We start from the raw sequence: 17536 nt of genomic DNA, 5'->3' as shown, positions 1-17536 counted from the left end.
TGGAATATTATTCAACTGGTAGAAGAAATAAAGTTCTGATGCATGTCAAAACATGGATTAACCTTGAAGACATTACGTTGAGTGAAATAAGCCAGACAACAAGATCAAAAAGTGTATGATCTCACTGATATGAACTGATTAGAACAAGTAAACCCATAGAGTTAGAAGGTACAATATAGGTCATCTAGATATGGATTGGGATAAGAGAATGGGTAGTTAATACCTAACTTGTACCGAATTTCCTTTTAGGTTGAGTTTTGAAAATGTATGGTGGTGATGGAAGCATATTTTTGGGAATGCAATCAACAGCACTGAATTATAAAGATGAATGTGGTTAAAAGGGGAGACTTGAATTTTTATATTTATCAGGAAAGAATTAAAAAGATCAAACAGAACTGTACAACACAGTGAACCCAATTGGAGATGATGGGCTATAGTTTATAATACAAGTATAAGAATTATATTTAATGAATTATAACAAGTGTACAGTATAATTACAAGGTGTTAATAATAGGTATATGGGAAAATACACTTAATGTTAATATAGACGATAGATAATTAAGTGCAATTTTAATAATATTTCGCCAATTGCAACAAAGGAAACTACTGTCAAAAAATAGTACAATTATAAAATGTTTTGCCATTAATTGTAACAAATGTTCCACAGCAATGCAAAGTATTGATGGTGGGATGATGTACGGGAATTGTGTATTTTATGCATGATTGTTTTGTAAACCCACAACTTCTCTAATAAAAAATTTAGAATTTTTCAAAAATTTTTAAAGTAAACTTATTGGTCTTGATTTCAACCTTATGACAAACTCCTCACATATAAGTTGCATCCATTTAATTATCCAAACCTGTCTTATATTACAGCTTTTGATGAGACCTATTAAAGCATAAAGGGAAATGGAGGAGCTACCACTCTCAAAAATGAGGTATGGACAATTGGAAGAAGTGTTTTGGATAAGAAGACAGGGGAGGGATGATGCATCCACCTAGTGGCCAAAGAAGGAGTAGAAAGTAATTGGATCACATATCATCTTAGCAGTCAAGAATGGAAACATAGGTCTGTAGTATGTATCACCTTTTCCTCTAAAAATAAAATCACTGCATTTGAAATATTATATATATATATATATATATATAACTACATAGTTACATATAGCATGTATGTGTATGTGTATCTGTATAGGGCTAGCTCCATGGTCATATAATCAGGCCCATGTACATATACCATGAATGTACATATACAGTTGCATAGAGTCCCACATTAGATGGGCCCTTCACTTGGTTTAATGCTTTGTTGTCACAGCCTTAAAATTTTTAATAATATTTTAACATGGATCACACACTGTGTCTCACAAATTACGCATGTTTGTATGTGTGCATGTATAAAATCTTAGAAGCATAAGGGGCCTTAACAGTAGTCTAATTGAACATTTCTTCCCACTTGTATTTTTTCCAAATGCCATGTTTTTCTATAACATGGATGTCTCATTATTTATTGTTTTTGTTTTCGCTTTAGTAACACCAGTTAAGAGTACTTGATGTACATCCTATAGATTATTTTTAAGTAGGTAAACATAGATGAATATATGTACATCTAAAATATTACTTTTTATGTAAATAGGATCATACAATATCCACTCATTTCACTTGGTGACATGCATTAGCAGTCTGTATATATATGGGCACACATGGGTCATCATGATTTCTCAAGTTTACTAATAGTGATTTAATTGGCCATCCACAAATTATTACCATACCCTGGAATGGGCAATAAGTATTAGCTTGCTTTTTCTGCGTATTTTGGACTTTTGACTACATCTACTCTTCAAAAACTGGAAAGTTTTTGAAGATAATATTTTTAATAGAAAATGGAAACAATGTGGAAATGATGCCATTCCCCATTCTCTCACATCTGTCAGAATTATATTAATTATCTTGAGTAGGAGCTATAATTCTTCTTTCTTATTTTTTGGCTCAGTAACTAAAAATATTTTTGGTTTGGCTTCAAGAATTTTCCTTTCCCACAAATCTCAACTTATACTGGACTTTTAATTTTTCTGACACTATTTTTAGACATGTTTGTCATTTTTTATATTCATTCTTATCGCCCATCTTTTTTATTTATGCTTATCTTCCTAAAATTTGAGCTTACAAAGGAGTTCTCTTATTACTTTGTATGCCTTTCCTGCTTTATCCTTATTGAAATAATTAAGGTAGTACTAATTCAGGTAATACTTGTAGAGAATTCTCCACTGCTACTCCCCAAAATATTTTATTTCCTAGAATATCTGATAATCAATCATAACAACATTTTCTTTGATCTTTAAAAAATTTCAATTCTTGGTATATGTTAAAAATAAGCATACAATTAAGGCTTAAAGGTTTTCATATTTCAGTCTAAGCAGGAACAAAATACCTACATATGTCTAACCCAAACCATGTACTAGGTAAATATTAGTATACTGAATGAATGAATGCATATATGTGTGACTCTCAAAACAGGACCATATAATATTTATTCTTTTAGATTAATATATAATTTAGCTAAATTTCTTACTTATTATCCCACAGTTATTTTCTTCTGATTCCTTTCTTTCATTTCAACCTGTGGAGTAAAATCCTAAATTAAATGTGTTATTCTTATGCTTTAAAAACAATGATTCCTTAAAAAATTAGAGGCTCAATAGAATAGTAATTTTTTGTGATTTTTTGCCCTAAAGCAAAATGCCATACAATAATAAAGGACTTGACCATTGGTCTAAGCTTTTTATTAAATAGTAAAATTAAACCGGGACTCTTTAAAATACTGTAAGAACAGGAATATTGATGGGTTTTTTGTTTTTCTTTGTTTTTGCATCTTCTGTGGACAAGGGTCCAGTGCTTTTATCAGATTCTTAATGGGGTTGAGTACCTGCAAATATTAAAGAATGGAAGACAACACAATTTCATGATAAAATAAGACAAATTGTTTTAGTATTTATTAAACATTATAGTGTTTTAGACTAATTTCAAAAATCATTTATAAAGCTTTTATAATAACTGAAAATAAATTCACCGTTCACTTTTGATTAAGAGGTCTAAAATTAAACTCATGAGGTCTAAAATTAAACTCATGATTTCAGAAAGTGTAAGATATTTTCTGTAAATGATCTCTTCTAAATCTTAGTTTCTATGAAATATATTACATGTCAATCAATATGATCATATGATTTTTTTTACAGTCTGTTGATATGATGGATTACATTGATTGCATTCTGTATATTGAACTAGCCTTGCACAGCTGGAATAAATCCCACTTGGTCATGGGGTATAATTGTTTTTATACGTTGTTAAAGTACATGTGCTATTATTTTGTGAGGGTTTTTGCATTTATGTTAATGAGAGATATTGGTTTGTCATTTTCTTTTTTGTATTGTCCCTGTTTTTTCATGTAATGTCCTTGTAATGCTTTGTTCTTTGACATTAGAGCAATGCTGGCCCCTTGTAATGAATTATGAAGTATTACTTCTGCTTTTTATTTTCTGGAAGGGATTGTGGAGAATTGGTATTATTTCTTCTGTAAATGTGTGGTAGAATTCACCAGTGAAACCATCTGGGACTGGTGCTTTCTTTTCAGGGAGTTATTAATTATTGAATATTTACTAGATACAGGCTATCCATTTTATCTAAGTTTTTCCTTGTTTGAGTTTGGTTAATTTGTGTTTCTTTCAAGGAAATGGTTCATCTAACTTATCAATTTATGGGCATATAGTTCTTTTATAGTTGTTTTAGTTTCCTAGCTGCTGAAACAAATAGCATACAATGGGTTAAATTCAACAATAGGAATGTATTGGCTGATGGTTTGGAACGAAGGAAAAGTCTAAAATCAGGGTATCAGCAAGGAGTGCTCTCTCCCCAAAGACTGTGGCATTCTGGGTCTGGCTGTCTGCAATCCTTGGTCATTGGCTTTTCTGTCATTTGACAAGGCACATACATGGTGACATCTCCATTCTTTTCTGACTTCTGTTGCCTTTCAGTTTCTGGCTGCTCCCCATGACTTCTTTCCTGTGTCTAGTTTCTTTTGCTTATAAGGACTTCAGCCATATTGGATTAAGGCCCACGCTTATTCAGTTTAGAAACACCTTAACTAATAACATCTTCAAAATTCCTATTTACAAATGAGTTCACACCAATAGGACCAGAGGTTGGGACATGCCTTTTGTGGGGGATATAATTAAATCCCCACAATAATATTCCTTTGTTTCCTCAATGGGATTAATAGTGATACCCCTTCTTTCATTTCTGACATTGATAATTTGTGTCTTCAATCTTTTTTCTTAATTAGCTTGTCCAGAGGTTTATCAATTTATTGTTCTTTGCAAACCAGCTTTTGGTTTTGTTGATTTTTTTTATCTTCTCATTTTAAATCTCATTGATTTCTACTCTAATTTTTATTATTTCTTTTTTTCTGCTTTCTTAAGTTTTAATTTCAGTTAATTAAATTAAAACTGTTCCTTTTCTAGTTTCCTCTGGTGAAAGCTTAGGTATCAATTTTTATTCTTTTTTTTTCTTCTGCAACATATGCATATAATGCTATAAATTTCTCTCTAACAAGTTTTTTTTTTGCTGCATTCCAAAAAGTTTGGTAAGTTGTATCTTCAGTTTCATTTAGTTCAAATATTTAAAAATTTCTATTGAAATTCCTTTGATCCTTGGGTTATTTAGAAGTGCTCTGTTTAATTTCCAAATATTTGTTGATTTTTCATTTTTCTCTTTTCAATTTCTAATTTAATTAAATTGTGATCTGAGAATATACTTTGCACAATTTCCCTTCTTTAGAATTTGTTGAGCTGTGTTTTATGGCCACAATATGGTCTATCATGGTGAATATTTACCATGTGAGCTTGAGAAGAATATGCATTCAGTTATTGTTGGATAGAATATTCTATAAAAATGTCAATTAGATCAAGTTGATTGATGTGCTGGTTTGAAAGGATTTATGTCCCCTAGAAAAGCCATATTTTAATCCTAATCAGTCTTGTGAGAACAGGGGTATCTTCTATTCCTATTTAGTACTATAGTTTGGAAAGCTGATTAGGCTATCTCCACAGAGCTATGACTCAATCAATTGTGGGTAGTAAACTTGATTAGATGGAGACATGTCTCTACCCTTTCTTTGAGGGTCTTATTAGTTTACTGGAATCCTATAAAAGAGGAGACATTTTGAAAAATGTTCCCTTTGAGAATGAAGAGAGAGCTGCAGAACCATGACAGAAGGATGAGAGAACTACAGAGTCTGCCAGTCAATGACCTTTGGAGGCATGAAGGAAAATGCCTCCCTGGGAGCTGCATGAAGCAAGAGCTCTAGAGAGGAAGCTAGTAGATGATGCATTGTTCGCCATGCGCCTGAGAGAGAAACCCTAAACTTCATCAGTCTTTCTTGGGTGAAGGTAACCTCTTGTCGGTAATTTAATTTGGACATTTTAACAGACTTGCTTTAATTGGGACATTTTCACGGCCTTAGAACTAAATTCCCCCTTTTCAAAACCATTCTGTTTCTAATATATTGCATTCTGGCAGCTAGCAAACTAGAACAATTGATATTCCTGTTCAGGTTTTCTATATCTTCACTGATTTTCTGCCATCATGACCTTTCAATTACTGACAAAGGAATGTTGATGTCTCCAACTATAATAGTGGGTTTATCTATTTCTTCTTTCAGTTCCATCAAGTTTTTGCCTTATATATTTTTATACTCTGTTGTTAGATGCATTTAAGATTGTTGTCTTCCTGAAGAATTGACCCCTATATGCTTATGTGAGACTCCTCTTTATTTCTACCAGTCTTACTTGTTCTGGGGTCTACTTTGCCTGAACATTATATAGCTACTTCAGCTTTCTTTTGATTAGAATTAGCATAGTGTATCTACCTCCATCCATTTACTCTTAACCTGAGCCTTTCTATTTAAAGTGGTTGCTTGTGAGTAACATATAGTTGGGTCTTGTTTTATTTTTTTAATCCATTCTGACAATGTCTTTTAATTGGTCTATTTAGGCCTTTCATGTTTAAGGGATTATTGATATAATTGCATTTATCGACTATGTCTGTAACTATTTTCTCTTTGTTGCCTTTGTTCTTTATTTCTTGCCCCCCTTATCCTGCTTTCTCTGATTTAACTGAATATGTTACATAATTCCATTTCATTTTCTCTCTTAGCATATGTGTTACATTTCTTTAAAAATTTAGTGATTTCCCTAGGAATTAAAAGATATGTTTTAAAATAATCTGTCTACCTTCAAATAATACTATTCCACTTCACTTATAACACAAGTACCTTATAACAGAGTATTTCCAATTTTCCCCTCCCATCCATTTGTGACATTGCTGTCATTCATTTTACCTATCCATGTGTTATAATCACCCAACATGTTATTACTATTATTGTTTTATAAAATGGTGATGAACTAAGAATAAGAAAAATACAAGAATTCATTTTATCTTCATTTAGTCTTTCTTCAACAATTTTCCTTCTTTTTTAAATGTAGAACCCAGTTTCTGACCTACGTCATTTCCTTCTACCTGAATAACTAATTCAACATTTATTACAGGTTTATTAGCAATGAATTCCCTTAGTTTTCATTTATCTCAGAAAGTCTTTATTTCTCCTTCACTTTGGAAGGGTAATTTTGCTGAATGTAGGATTCTAGGTTGGTAAGGGTTTTCTTTGAATATTTTAAATATTCTATTATACTCTCTTTTTAATTGCATGGTATCTGATGAGAAATCTGCTTTTTTATCTGTGGGTAAGATACCCCCGCACCCAAGCTTCTTTCATGATTTTCTTTTGTCTGTTTTTCTAAAATTTGAACATGATATGCCTCAGTATGAATTTTTTTTTGTATATTTATCCTGCTTGGTGTTCTTTGAGCTTCTTGGATATGTGGGTTGGTGTCTGTCATTAATTTTGGAAAGCTGGCCAATAGCACTTCAAATATTTCTTCTCCTTTTTTTCTCTTCTCTTTTTAGTATTCCAATTAATTATAAGTTATACCTTTTAAAATTATCCCAGTTCTTCGATGTTCTGTTTTTTTTCATTCTTTCTTCTTTTTTTGTTTCATTTTGATAAGTTTCTATTGACCTATCTTTAAACTCTTTGATTCTTTCTCTGACCATGCAAAGTTTACTGGTAACCCATTGAAGATATTTTTCATTTCAGCTACAGTGTATTTGATATTTCATATTTTCTTTCTTATCTTTTCTACCTTTTCTGCTTACATTACCCATCTATTCTTGTATGTTGTCTGCTTTTTACATTAGTGCCCTTAACATACTAATCATAGTTATTTTACATACCTTCTGATAATTTTGTATTGTCTGATAAAATTTTATTACCTGATAAGTCCAATATCTGTCATATCTGAGTGATTTTTATGACTTCTTATATTCTTTAGACTGTGTTTCATCTTGCCTTTTGATGTGCCTTGTACTTTTTTTGGGTTGAAAGCAGAACATGTTGTATCAGCTAATAGGAACTAAGGTAAACAAGACCTTACTGTGAGAATTTATGTTAATATGGCTGGAAGTCCCACTGGATTTATATTCACTATAGCTATGGGTACCAGAGGCTTCAAATCCCTCTAATGTCCTTATTTTTGTTTCCTCTTGACTTTGGGCTTCCCTAAGTACTCTCCTCAGAGAGAGTCTGTGTCTCACAGATCTTTCAGACGTACCCAAATTTTATTATACAGGAACCCCGTGGTGGTGGTGTGGGTGGTAAGGAGGGAGGGAAGGGGAGCTTTCTGTAATCTTCTGATTACGTCTCAGTCTTAGTGGAATTATGTCTTGGGCCTATGTCCTTGACAAGTGTTTCTCTAGTGGTATAGGTTTTCCCCCCAGCTCCCTTCCCCCTTCCCTAGCTGCAGGATTCTGTTTCCATAAGGCCCTATCCCAGAGAGCAGTGAGACGGGAAGGCTGAGAGGGGCTGGAGGAGGAGGAATGCCATTCCTTCAGTTTAGATAAGCTCTGGCAAAGTCTTTTTCCCTGGAGAGTAGGTCTTTGTTAAGGGAGAAGGCTCTGGGTGTATTTCACAATGATTACTTATCTCTTACAGATGCCAGAGCCAGGAGCAGAGCTAGGATCTTCACCATGAGAACCTGGCATGGTCCCTGGAGGTAAAGTCCACAAATGTGTGGGGGCCTTGTGGAGTTTCTCACTCACATGCTAGTCCACACTCAGCCTCCAGCAATTTGTCAAAATTACCCAATATGTATTTCTCCGAGTTTATGGCTCAAGCATCTTTTACTCCTGGCAAGCAGATAACAGCTGTGACTCTCTGGATGTGCCTGTAGCTCCATATTTTTGAGTGACAGTTTGCCTTGTGAACTCAGTTCACTCATAAGTCCAGGAAAATTCCTTGATCTTCAGTTTCTCCTTGTTGTAAGGAAGGGATGGTAATTTTCCAGCTCCTTACATGTCAGAGGTGAAACTGGAAATCCATTTGAAATATTTAATAATTTATTTCCAGTCTAAATTGTTTCACTTATTTACATAGCAAATTTTAAAATATGTAAGAATTCAAAATAATAAATTAAAGTTTTATTTGCATTTTTGGCTCCATTTTCATGGATCTCAATGCATACCACCAAGGCTTTCTGTTATTGCTATTGCATTTCCCAGAATTTTTATGAAGTAGATATTAGATATTAGTAGAAATGGTCAATTTCATTCTTTAGATAGAAAAAATGAAAATTAAAAAAAAAAAATGATTCACTTCTCACATCTGGATTCTTCCTTTTAGAATTGTCCACAGTTCGCTAAGTGAGTCCCTCAGAACTCTCCTTTTTCCTCCCATCGCCCAGCATCATAATACAGTATATTGCTTTAGATCACGCCAACACGCAAGTGGTCCCTAGAGAAAGCTACTCAGTAGTCCTCTTTGGTAGTCTCTTGAAAAACTTTGAAACTAAACAAAGCTCTTTCAGTCTTCAATTCCAATAGAAATGTTGTATTTTATATAATTTCAACTAGTTTATTTTAACTTTATTTTCCTAGGAAGTAATTCTCTCTTTCACTATTTTTCTGTCATACTGATGTATTGGTGGTAGAAGGAAGATGTGAGCAATTTCAAAAAAGTTCTTGCATGATTCAGAACTGCATAGCCAAAAGCCCATTTCTTTTTTTAACATTTTTTATTGTGAAATATAACATATATGCAGAAAAGCAATCAATTTCAAAGTAGAGTTTAACATGTAATTATAGAGCAAATTTCAAAGTATAGTATGGGTTACCGTTCCACTGTTTCAGGTATTTCCTTCTGGCTGTTCTAATATGCTAGAAACAAAAGAAGTATCTAATGATTCAGTAGTCATAATCCTTTCTTAAATCCTAACTTCTCTGTTATACTCCTCGCTCTCATTTGATCATTCTCTCAGTCTTCAGGGATATTTTGGCAGTGACCATTCTAACTTCCTTGTGCTGCAAAGGGGTGTCAACATTGTGGAGTAGTGGGATGGCATGCAACTAGCTGATACTCTTGGAGAAACTGGTACCTCTAAATTTCAGGCTTATCTGGCATAGGAAGAATCTTTTGGTTTTAAGCTTTTGAAAAATAAACTTAAAAAATAAAACCTTAAGAGTCTTAGATAGAGCCCTGGATTTCTTTAGGGTTTTCAGGAATATGGTTGGTTGATGTGAAAACTCATTTTTGAAACTCCATCTACAGCAGAGGACAAGGTTGGAAGCTCTCATAACACCCTGAAGAATATTTTCCCTCTGAAAACTGCGACATTGAATGATGAACACCAATGCAAACCAGGGCACGTTTAAAGAAATTCAATTTAAAGGGTGTCTCAATCTTAAAAAGTCTTTACATGGGTTTTCATTAGGGTGGTTTTCTGTATTTATATGTAGAAAAGAAAAAAAATCTAGATTCTGTATTTTAATTCCTTACTTTTTTTTTTAATAAGGGAGATTTCTTAAGTTATAAGTTATAATTCTAAGACCATGGAAATGTCCAAATTAAGGCATCAACAAGAGGATACCTTCACTCAAGAAAGGCTGATCACATCCGGGATTTCTCTGTCACATGGGAAGGCATATGGTGACATTTGGTGTCCTTTTCTTTGGTTTCTGGTTTCAAATGGCTCTCTTAGCTTCTGCATGTCCTGGGACATTTCCTTCTGCATCTCCAAATGTCTGTGTCTGAGCTGTCTCCAAAATGTTCTCCTCTTAAAGGGCTCCAGTAAGCTAAGTAGAAGCCACTTTGAATGGGCAGGGTCACATCTCCACGGAAACAGCCTAGTCAAGAAGTTCCACCCAATAATAGGCCTGCCCCATCAAGAATGGATTAAAAGAACATAGCATTTTGGGGGGTACATAACAGCTTCCAATAAGCACAAAGTTATACTAGACAATGCTTATGCTATCCCTGTGCTAAGAATTGCTTTATATATGTAGAAATTTATTCTTTTCTTTCCTGATTACAAAATAATAATGTAGCCCACCAGTATTTTCATTAAAGCATAAATGATTAACAAACTCCTACTTGAGAATTCATATTAGCTCTAGCCTAAGTGTTCAATGTTTGCTAAGTGTTTGCCTTCCCCATCTTATTAAATGTCACCCTCAACCATACTTTGATTTACTTTCCTTATAGCACTTATCATTATCTGAAATTATCATGTTGACTTATTCATTGTCTGTTTCCTAAGGAAATGCAACCTTCACAAGAGCAGGGGCATTATTTAGTTTGCAAAATCTACTAGAACAGTATTTCATACAGAGTGAATGCTTTGTACAGAGTGAATGTTCAAATAAACATCTGTTGAACTTATATGTACTTCTAGGGTATATGCTATCTGGTCTTCAAAGTTAGGCCCCCCAATTCCACTCCTCCCTGTAAACATATGTCACTCTTCACATCAAGAAGCCAAGTTTATCAAGAATTTGAGCTGGCCCTGTGAATGGAGGCAGAAGATGCTTTCTGTAATGTGAGTCTCAACTTTCAGAGGACTGGAAGTATCTGTTTCCTTCTTTATGGAATAATTGCTCATGAGGATTCTTCTTCTTGGAACCCAGACACAATGATGTGACAAATCAAGCCACATTGAGAAGCCCTGGTTGGTGCCCTGAGACTTGGCATCCAGCACTGGCTTGCCAGGGCCCTCTATGGGGGCCCAGATCTTGGGCAGCAGACTTGGACTGACTGCCTAGCAGCCCACACTTTTGCTTCCACTTCCCACTCCTAGTGGGTTGGCCAATTCGTTACATTTTTGATACATTTGTTTCTCTGAGTCAATTTTACATTCTACAATGGTGTCATTTGCTTTCTCTTAAAATTGTGGTAAATTTTCACACACATATACATGCTTTAGTATTTATTGCTTTTATATTATAATGGGAAACTTGATGGGACAGTAAGGGTTTGTCTAGTCCAACTTCTAGTGTGTTCCAATCTAATAACCTATTGATGGTTTTTTAGGCTTTCTTTCAAAATATGGAATAAGGGAATTTACAACTCCTTTTTTTCTATTTCTTTGAGAGCATAGCATCCTTAATTTGACAAATTATTATTATAGTCCAATAGCACTTGATGCAATAGTTTTTGCAGGTTACAAAGTACTTTTGTAGCCATCAACTTACTCGATTTTATGAAGATACATGAATAAGGAAGGATTCCAGTTGTTGCTAGAATACTGATACAACCAAATTCATGTGCTTATCTAGCACTGTGGAGCATCAAAACAGTCTTCTAGGAATAGTTTTTTCCTTAGTGTCTGAAATCTTCTGGTGAGGCATGCAGGGAATTTCATGTTCTTTGACACTAGGGTTCTCATTGCCCAAAAAAGAAGAGGTAACATTTGCTTAGCAAACATAGCTCTATGAATGGCAGCACAGAAAGTAGAGAACTGACATTGAAGGAGAAGAGAAAAATGATGTTAGCCACCATCTTAAGGAGGGTTTTTCTAGTTAAACGTAATTCCAGGTTTGAGGTAATTCTTTTAATTGATCACTACCATAGTACATTCTTATATTCTCTTTAAAGCATTTACCATGGTGATTTTTGGGTTGCTTTTACTTCCTTACTGTCTTTCTTGCTCCCACAGAATTAATGATTTCTTAAAGTGAGGACCTGATCTTTCTTGTTTATCATTGAATCCCCGGCACTCAGGATAATACCTGATAGATATTAGGAGCTCCATAAATATTTTTTCCTGAGATACCAGTCCCAGTTCCAACATGAATAAACTTGAGAGTAGCGCTCTTAAATGACCTCTATGCTGGTCCTTAAGGCACTTGCTCTAATTCCTAAGCTGAGGGAACTATGAAATTCCTGCTCAAAAATTCTCAATAAATGGCAGCAGTTGTTGAAGTGAGAACATCTCCTTCACTCATCCAAAGCTTAATTATTCAATTGCCTGAATACTTTTAACTCTGCTTCTCTTTAGTCCCTTGTCCCCATGTGTTGTAGTCATGGGAGAATCTGCTTCAACAAGTACAGTTAGGTGAGAGCCTCCAGTTGCTGAAGGTTTGGAATCCACTATGGCATTCACACTGAGGATAAACCCTCTTAGGGCTACTTCTAATCAATAACTGAGAATGGTAGGGACACTAGAGCCAGGCCTTTTCTCCCCAACACAGGGCTCTTCTGTAGGCAGTCTTTGGTTGGGATACCCATCAGCTGGGTTAAGACTTCCTCAAAGCCATGCTGCAGTCTGAGACTTTTCCTAACCAATCCTCCTTCCTTTTCTCTCTCCTTTTCGCAGGGAACAGACTGGACATTGAAGTCTGAAGGCTCTCTGTGCCTATTCCCTGCTCTCTCTCCATTTTATCCTTCACAGGCATTTCCACCAATAAATCACGTGCATGTTTAATTTTGTTTTGGCCCCTGCATCTTGGAGGACCAGAACTGAAAAACCACCATAGTAGAGACTTCCATCATTACTTCTGTGTATGTCATATAGCAGCCTCCTCAAAGACTCCCTACCTTGAGTCCTCTTCTCTACCACTTTTCCACTTTGTAGCCAGTGTGATCCTTCTGAAATACAAATCTCACCCTGCCCTTGCCTGCTTATACCTTAAGTTGAAGAAACTTCTTTAAATATACCTTCATTACCTACATTCTGGTCTTACTCTTCTACTTGCCCCTCACCCTCTCCTCAGTGCTCCATGATTTAAATCAACTTATTAGTAGTTCCTCAGATGAACAGACCAGGCTTATACTTGTTTTGTGGCTTCAGCAGCTTTACATCTGCACTTCCTTATTTCATATCTACTCTTCATCTTATTCATGCCTGCTCATCCTTCAGCTCCAAGCACTGATGGAATTCCTTCCAGAGAGCTTTCCCTGTGCTCCCCAAGTGTAGTTAGATGCTCCCTCTAAGGGTCCTCATATAGTTTTCCATCTTCCCCTTATGTTTGTTATCACTTTTTTAATTTTCATGTGATAGAAACTCAATCTGAGCTAACTGAAGCAAAATGAAATACATGAAATCTATTGGAAAGATACTAGAGCGGATTCAAATTCAAGGAAGAACTGAAAAAGTGAAGAACAGAAAATAGAAAAGCTCTGGTGATCTCACAGAATGGAATTACGGACTCAAATGCCCCCAGAATCTTTCTATCTCTCTGTGTGTCTGACTCATTTTATCAGGTTGGCTCACCAACCCAAATTTGGATTCATGACTGACAACAGTTCTTTTGCTTACATTTTCACAACTTGAGTCCAGATGAAAAAAGGACTAATCCTCTCAGCTACATTAACAAACACACAAACAGGGAAGGGCTCTCTAATTGGCCAGATCATTTTACATGTACATGTCACTTGCCTGGGGAGTGAGGAACTGTACTATTGAACCAGTTGAGGTCATGCATTCAGCCCTCAACCAATCACTGTCTCCAAGGAAGTAGCCCATGAAAGAAAAGGATCAGGTAACTAAAGCAGAGGGAGAAACTGTTCACAGAGGGAATGGAGAGCAATCTCTAGATGAGAAGGACCACCCTCACCCGTAAAATGTTTAGTCTACTTATCTACAAAACATAGTAACTATATTGAATTACAAGTAACAGAAAACACCAAAATACTTGTCTAAAGGAAAAATAATTGTATTTGTCTCACATCATGAGAGGTCCAGAGGCAGGCAGTTCAGCAATTGTGGGGAACTTCTGGATCACTTTTAGAACCCAAGTAATTTTCTTATTTCTTCCGAGCTATCCTTAGTATATGCTTGCCACTCCTTAGCACAAAGTGGCTGCTTTAACCTGTAACATCATGCCCATTTTCCAGGCAAGAAGAAGAGGAAGGGCAGAAGGTATGTGCTGGCTAGACCTCTATTTGCATATTATTGGCCAGAACTGTGACATAGGCCACCTCCAGCTTCAGGGAGTTTTATTACCTGGATATATGGTTGTCCTAAACAAAATAATGATTCTCTTAAAGATGAAGCGATAAATGGATAATGGGTAGGCTACTAACAAGGCCTCCCTATCTTTTGGGAGCCAGAACAATCAAGATGGGCTAAAAGAGGTAAAAATCACTTGAACACCCCCTAAAAATGTCATTCATGGATGGTTTTCATAGAAGGGAATTAAAATAGTAAAAAAACATGACTACATGTTTTCTGGGGTTTCTGAGGTATCTGGCACCAGCAAAACAGAAAGGTACATGAGGTGGAGGGTTGGAACCCTAGTAATTATTTCACTCTGTGGGATTGTGTTCTCATGTGTCCTTTCTTAATGGACTGGGATTTGATTTTACCCTCTGCAAGCTTTTAAGCCTGCCACAGTTTCTTGATACTGGCAGAAGACATGAGATTCCTGAGCCAGAGACAAAGGACTTTATTACTCATAGCACTGTAGGCAGTATGAATTTCAATATCACTGTATTTGCATTAGTTCCTCTTGCCACCCAAGTCCCATGGGGGTGTGTGTGTGTGTGACACACTGGGGGTGGGGGAGAAGTATCTGCCTCACAGTTGAGGGGCACTGGGCTTGGAGAATTCACCGTTTTATTGAAAGCAGTAAGCAAGGCTGCTTTGGGTCTTTGAGGGAGATATTACTCATCACTCAAGTGTTCTCCTTGCAAACACAACTCTAAAAAATGGCCTGATAAATTTGGGCTTTGCATTTTTGGCATACTCAACAAGATGTGTAGGAATGCAAGAGACCCATGGAGGACAGTTTCTCCAATAATCTATTTCTTGACCCTACACCATCCTAGCTTCTGATGAATTTTCAATAGTATGCCACTCCACTGGCCACTTTGCTTAATTTGACCTACAGAGGTTAGAACTAAATCTGTTCAATTATTAAATTTGTCTCATACAACATTTAATAAAGGATTTTAGAAATGGACTTCAAGCAGAAGGAGGAGGCCAACAAGAAGTATAGACCTCAACTCTGTGCCCCCCCTCCCCCTTCCAGGTCTCAGTCTCAGCCAACATTGCTAGAGGAACACTAGGTCTTATTTCTGAGAGCCAGGATGTAGTCTCAGGCCAGTCTATAGCCATTACAACCAACGCAAGGGAGTTTAGACTGACCTGCCAATCTTTAGTGCTATTGCCAATAATAACAGGGGGTTTGCCAAAAAAACAATCCCCATCTGTAAGAGACAGACATTCTATGGCCCATTCTCAGGTCACGTCAGTTAGAATTTTTTTTGTGAAACTTGATTTGAATTGCCATTATATTGTTTTAATTAAGCCACATGGACAGTGTCACTGAGTAGTGCAGAGTTGGTTGCCATACCTGATGTAACCCAAGATTGCTTGGGCATAAGAGAAGCATTTGAATTTGTTATCAATCAGATTGAGACAAAGTTGTGTCAGTCTTTGTGTTTGTATATATTGAAGAGGAGTCCACATTTGAAGCTGCTGTTGATGGCATCTGGCACAGCAAAATAGTTCAGGGCCAGATAAGAGGACATGACTTTTCTGTTTCATTGCATGACTATGCAGGTAACAAATCTAGCAGTGGGTCACATTGTCTATTGCAGCTGCTGCTTGCCTTAGGTGAAACATATGACTGCTTTGTCAGACTTTGGTGCTGGAACTAGGAGAACAAAAGAACATAAATTGTTTGAATCCTAACCCGAGTACCTCTGGGGCTGAGGTCTCTCCCCAAGTGCTGGGGTTGTTTATTTCCTTCCACAGCCATGAAATTTGAATGTCCTACCCTACTAACTATAACTTCACCTTTCTGTAATCATCCTGATTTACATTCAGACCTTTTCTCCTGAAGGATGATGTGACATGAAATAAGGCATATTTATAAAATACAGAGACCCACTATGTCCTTCATCATGACCCAAATGGACCATTGTAGGAAAGGTGGTGAGCAATGGACTGAACCAAGTGGTACTGTCTTTATGATTTAGGGCCTTGTGAATCTCAGGAGAGAATCCACACCTTTTAATTTTAACAAGCTGGAACTCAAATCCAAGTCTCCTAGCTTCTATTCCAGTGCTCTACATTATGTGTAGTTCTATTCTCATTGTCTTAGAAAATTTGTGAAGAAAGTTATTCAGTCACCTATCATCCTATGTTTCTATGTTTCTACCCTATTGGTCCTGTTTCCAATGGTCTAGTCTGTTATTTTGTTTTGTTTTTCTACACTCCAGATTCTCTAGTATTTTGTACATATAGTGCCAGGCCAGGCAAAGTAGCCTTTTCTGATGTTAATTTGAGGTATTCTTCTCACCTTTTTTTAAGCCAATTCAACATTGTCAGTTCTTTTAACTATGTATGTGATTGGATCCTATAGCTTTTTTCTTTTTTCCCTTCCCCAACAAACAATACTATACTTGGTTATATCCACTGCCCCTCATCCTGTTTTGGACACATTATCTCACTATTTCTTTCTTTTCTCTTTTTTGGATTGAAAAATTTATGAGGTTTTATATGTTTAATTTCCTGCTATAGGAAGTCAGGAAAGTACATTTTTGTTCCCAGCCATGTACAGGTAAATACCATTCAGAAGCTGCCTACAGGAGCCAAATATTTTGCATTGTCCAAGTGCTTGATAGTTTACTTGTTGATGAAATATTAAGTAAAATTAGTTGAAAATATTAATGGACGTTTTGAATGGTCAAAAGATAGTTGAAATAACTGAAAGTGGTTTATGACCAAATCTGGAGTAGTGATCCAATTGATTAGATTACTCTGTCTTGGACCAAAGTTAGCTGGAAAGCAGCCACTTTGAGCACACAACTCAGTGTATTGTAGAGTGCAATGATTTAGCATGTTCTTTTTTCTAATCAACTTATGATTTAATTCTAAATGTGGTTAAAAATATCAGTATCAGTGAGAAGATAGGGGTAGAAACTCCAGATACCTAGAAATATTACTTTCTCTCATTAAAAATTTTGCTGAAATTAAAATAAGAACTTACTCAGAGATGTTTTTAACCACTCTCTTAGTTTTATGTTCTTTTGCAATTCTTTCATTTTTGTCCACCCTATTTCACATTATATGATGCAATTGGTAAAACAGTACCAAAAAAATTAAAGAAGTAGCAGAAATAGGAGTCATCCTGAGTTCATAGACCCAGA

General features: G+C 35.8%; 1 protein-coding gene across 3 annotated transcripts in view; it reads left to right on the top strand.

The window, feature by feature from the left end:
- The window catches only part of SOX5 (SRY-box transcription factor 5), a 1211684-nt gene that overhangs the window by 169983 nt on the left and 1024165 nt on the right, over positions 1-17536 (top strand). For 2 of the 3 annotated variants that reach the window (XM_077170296.1, XM_077170299.1), the window contains 3 exons: positions 877-938; positions 7443-7528; positions 8102-8162. The exons of the other annotated variant lie outside the window; for it this stretch is intronic. The gene's annotated coding sequence lies outside the window, so the exon portion shown is untranslated. The remainder of the gene's footprint in view (positions 1-876; positions 939-7442; positions 7529-8101; positions 8163-17536) is intronic. 3 annotated transcript variants of the gene reach the window in all.

This window comes from Tamandua tetradactyla, chromosome 7 (assembly GCF_023851605.1).
Source record: "Tamandua tetradactyla isolate mTamTet1 chromosome 7, mTamTet1.pri, whole genome shotgun sequence".
Lineage (NCBI taxonomy): Eukaryota > Metazoa > Chordata > Mammalia > Pilosa > Myrmecophagidae > Tamandua > Tamandua tetradactyla.
Note: the sequence above shows the minus strand (reverse complement) of the source record. Positions and strands in the feature narration are given on the sequence as shown.